Below are 4,955 nucleotides of genomic sequence, written 5' to 3'. Positions count from 1 at the left end.
CGACAAAGACCATGTCATTGGAATAAAACAATCTTATAGTAAAGTTCTGTACCTCCAAGAAGCCCTTCAAATAATTATAAGTAGAACAGACTTGATCCGCGATTTGTTTACGCTCCCTTCTTCGCATCCCCTATACCAGTGGTTCTCAACCTGGGGGGCGCTCCCCCTCAAGGGGGCGTGAAAGCATCTGAAGGGGGCGCGAAGAAGCGGTCAACTGAATTTTTTTCGCACGGGGCGCGATTTACATCCAATTCACGCGTGTTTCTCTATGTATAGACCGATTTTCATATTTTTGAATTATCTCATCAACAGTCATAACCTTCCATGCCATCAAACAATCTGTTAGGGTTGCTAGCATCCCGGTTGGATATTGTGATATGACGATAAGGGGGATGCAAAATTTTTCACCATCATAAAGGGGGGCGTGTCTAAAAAAGGTTGAGAACTACTGCTCTATACTCTACAGTACGTGGAAGTTATTTACGTATATGTGGTAGCATCTCTGCAGGGTGCTTCATTTGTTTAAGGGAAAGAGAGGAAGAGAGTTGAGATTTGTATCCCATCGATTACAACACAAAATCTGAAATGCCAGAGAATAAGAAAGGCCAATCTATAAATTACATTGTCGACTCGTCATCTTAATTATTCATTTCCGTTTCAGAGATTTTTGTAAACTTTCTGGGAGTGATGATTTGTATTCATTTTAAACGTACTATATAAGAAGAGATTGTCACAAAGTGCTGCCATAGGCAAGGTGGATTTGGTTTGGCGAGCACGATTTTCAATGAGACAGCAACATGCTACATACAATATTTCATGAACATCGCGTTGTGCAGAGTTAGAAATAGACCTGATCACTGGACAAAGTACTAATTTTCTGAGTACTCAAGCGGGTTTCCCCTACTTACTCAAGTTTTTATGTGTTTTGGATTACTCCCACTTCTACTTAACATTCGTTTTAGGTAAACTTTGCTCTTTAGTCATTTGGTCATTTAAAGTATAGAAAGTAGTTAGAGGATACAGAGCTCCTGTGTCACCGTAACTGAGTATATTCTCGAAATCCGCACCTATTTGTAGTGTCATTGGTCATTTTGCGTTAGTCGCGAAGATGCACGCTGTAATTTTGACAGTGGACCCTCTGATTGATTGCTAAACGTATGCGACCCTTCAGACAAATCTACTTTTTTAAATTACTTACTTGAGTAATGAGTATGCTTCAAACCTTCATTGTTTACTTCTACTTGAAGTAGTTTTGACATGTCCTAGAGATTGTTACTTCTTGTAATTGAGTGGAAAGTTATGGCAATCTAATTGAGTAGCAATTCTGACTATTACGACCACATCTGGTCACGAGTTATGCTATGGTCCATCATTTAGGCGAAATCTACTATTGCTGGACGTTTGAAAACTTGTGTGTCTTGCTTAGATGAAAAAAGTCACTAGAATATAGTTTTAGAGCGTTTTTAATCCACCACATCTGTATCCATATACAAGCAAGAGAATATCTAAGAAAACTCGACTTAATGTTGGGGTAACTATATTGTAATCTAAGATTTGTATGCAAACCTGGGCGACGAATCATTGTATTATCAAATCTCAATCTCTGAATAGATATTGGGATTATATCGATTAATTCTCAGATCAAATCTGGTCGTGGCGGAGCGTCGCATATTTTTTGTAGTTTTGTAACGTTTTTCGTGTAATGGCTTACAGTTTTTATTTCGATTAAGATCGTCTGACATACTCAAGCACTTGAGGTCACGTTCAACTTTCGATATCGATTGTTATTACGGAAAGGTGTTGTTGTTTACACCTAACGCCGAAGATCTTATCAGAAATCTCGCGTTTTATACCATGCTACACAAAGGCGATTTGTGACGCAGATCGCCAATCATGTTATCTTCAATTATAGTCTCTTTCGAATTAGCCCCGGAGTCAAGTAAGGACTTGGTATTGAGTAGTACCTGGAATGTTCAATACCATGATGAATCCAGTGGTTGAAGATGACTTTGAGATGACTTCTTGACTAATTAATCTGACTGTCTGCTGTCGGAAGAAGTGTAGAGATATACGAAAGCGCTGATAATTCATAAATGTTCTGGTCACAAGCAACCGTGTTCGACGTTGGATTGGATATGAAAACTGCAATCCAAATTATGTTGCTTCAGCAATATTGCGCCAGCTCATGGTAATGAGAATTTGCATTGTAGTATACTGCGAGGTTAAGTGAACAATCTAGATGAGATTACTTTCTGTCTGTCCTCACAGACTGCCAACCGCATTCATCGATATATTTTTGGAATATGACACGACTCACGGCATCAACAAATCACTTCCAGGAACGCGGGGAGACTGCATAATTTCAGGCCAGTAAACAGACGGGATTGGTTGATGTTGACTGTGTATATTGTCAGGGATATCTATCTGTCAGGGATATCCCTGGTATATTGTATATCTTCCAACACAAGACAGAACCATTCGGAAAGTTGCGGAAGCTATGACGTTTATGCCTTGGGTGTGATGTGATCAACCCACCAATGAAGTGAAGTTGCCTAACACTGCAGGGGAAGGATTCTTTATGTTGATTTACTCTACAGAAACACACAACTTGTCTGCTTTTTTCACTTGTATTCTAGACATCTACCACAACCTTTGTATTAGTCTTGACACAACCCAATTTCACTCGAGCGCATCGCTCCCTGAATAAAATGTTCGTACCGTGTAAAATGGCTATGATGTCATTCGGCGGTATTCTTAGAAATCTGTACGCCTTTCATGTGAGTCAGCGGTCGAAAATCACGGAGGTTGGTAACACCAATACATAAGATTCCAGACTTGGAGGATATTAAGCTGGTACCAGACACGTATTCGTTTCTAAACTAAGTTTCTTTCGATGTACGATCATCAAATTTCGTTCGATTCCGTATATAAGAGTTTTACATCAACAAAATTTGTTTTGAGTCGACCGAGGGCCGGATTATCTCGTTACCTTATTAATCACTTCCAATTCTCCAAATTGTCTAAGATCATGATGAAATGAAACATCCAACCATTGAAGTGTCACGTCAAAAGCAACCCCACAACATATGCAGGGTAGGGCTCTTCAAAAATGACTTTTTTTCTCAAATCGTACTGACTACTTGATAAAATGGTTTTGTTACCTACACACCAAATTTGGTTCAATTCCAACCAGTAGCCGCATTGCTACAGGAGAAGAAAGTTTCTATTTAATATATAAGAATAAATAACAAAAAATTTGAAATTTTTCTGTTCACCCCATGAAAGTGTTAGGTTGTCTGTAGAAACGATGTTCACCAAATTTGGTTCAATTCCAAACAGTGGAAGCGGAGTTATTGCCATCGAAAAATTTGGATTTGAATAACATAGTATTTACGGTGGGCACAATTATAATAAATTATTAAAGAATTGGTCACCTTATAAACTATTTTATTCATAACCCAAATTTTTCGACGGCAATAACTCCGCTGCCACTGGTTGAAATTGAACCAAATTTGGTGAACATCGTTTCTATAGACAACCTAGCACTTTCATGGGGTGAACAGAAAATTTTCAAATTTTTTGTTATTTATTTTTATATAGTAAATATAAACTTTCTTATCCTCTAGCAAGGCGGCTACTGGTTGGAATTGAACCAAATTTGGTGTGTAGGCTTAAATTAGGTAATCTAACAATTTTATCAAGTAGCCAGTGCGATTTGAGAAAAAAAGTCATTTTTGAAGAGCCTTAATGCAAGGCGCTTATGTAATCCATGTGTGTAGGCTCGGCACATCAAGAGGGATGTATAAGACATGTAGGCTAATAGGCAGTGTTGGGATCAAGTCAATACCTTCGAGTCACGAGTCATTTCGAGTCATTGCACATTTTGACTCGAGTCAAGTCAAGTCAATCGATTTTCGAAGGTGACTCGAGTCAAGTCAAGTCAGTCGATTTTTGGAGGTGACTCGAGTCAAGTCGAGTCAAGTCAAGTCAAGTCACGAGTCAAGTCAAAATTCAAGTCAAGTTGCCTTTTAGAAATATGAAGCATGATTACGTCATTGCATTTCGCTAAGTCTCTGAATAACAGATTGATTGGTCATTGATTCTGAACCGATGAACGAATATAGAGTTGAATATACATGCAATAAGGGGTTGTATCGTTCACATAAGCATAGAACTGTTGAACTACGTAAATAATTGCATAGCCTCATTTTATAGTTACCAGCCAAGATATAGAATCGAGAAACGAATTGAGAAGATGCAATACAGTACCCATTTATACATATTGATATGATACAATTCGAGTCTGCGCCGATGGTTGAGGAGTATATAAGCTATATTCGATTACAATTTCAATAAAACAAGAGGTTCGGTTAAGGTAAGAACAGAGAACACAAATATATATTTTGCTATGAAATTACTTTACTTCTAGTTTACGACAACGTAAGCTGTAGCTTCGATCACTTCGTTTGTGGTCAATATCTTTGTGGGAGAATATTGGGGGCTCAGTAAAACGCATGATCATTTAATGGTCGGTCGCTCTCATGGGTTACACAAAAGTTTGGCGAACAAGATGCAAGATAAGGTGTTTTTTACTTGATGACTTGAAATTGACTCGTGAATTTTGCTCCGAGTCACGAGTCAATCCACATTTCTGATACGCAGAGTCAAGTCAAGTCAAGTCATTTTAGCAAAGTGACTCGAGTCAAGTCAAGTCATACGAAAAAGGTGACTCGAGTCATCCCAACACTGCTAATAGGTTACAATAAACCTGTTTCAAAAGACACGTTAGTTGACATATTTCAAGATCTACATTTCTTCCTGTTGCAGCATAAGAGAAATAGGGCAAAAGAAAGAGAATTTGTCACATTGTTATTTGTGATATTCATGGCGCTTGTCAACTACTATGGTCATTTACACCAGGCCAATTTTCTCATGATTATTATTTGTTCCGTAGC

The 4,955-nt window shown here is 38.2% G+C and overlaps 1 long non-coding RNA gene across 1 annotated transcript; it reads left to right on the top strand.

Annotated features, from left to right (window-relative positions):
* The first annotated feature begins 1,520 nt into the window (after positions 1–1,520).
* LOC145434091 (uncharacterized) lies at positions 1,521–2,727 on the top strand. Its single transcript, XR_013913266.1, has 2 exons — positions 1,521–2,188; positions 2,269–2,727. It is a non-coding gene; the product is annotated as an uncharacterized LOC145434091 (long non-coding RNA).
* Positions 2,728–4,955: the final 2,228 nt, after the last annotated feature.

The sequence above is a fragment of the Botryllus schlosseri genome, chromosome 2 (assembly GCF_051294905.1).
Source record: "Botryllus schlosseri isolate E-star chromosome 2, Bs_hap1, whole genome shotgun sequence".
NCBI lineage: Eukaryota > Metazoa > Chordata > Ascidiacea > Stolidobranchia > Styelidae > Botryllus > Botryllus schlosseri.
Note: the sequence above shows the minus strand (reverse complement) of the source record. Positions and strands in the feature narration are given on the sequence as shown.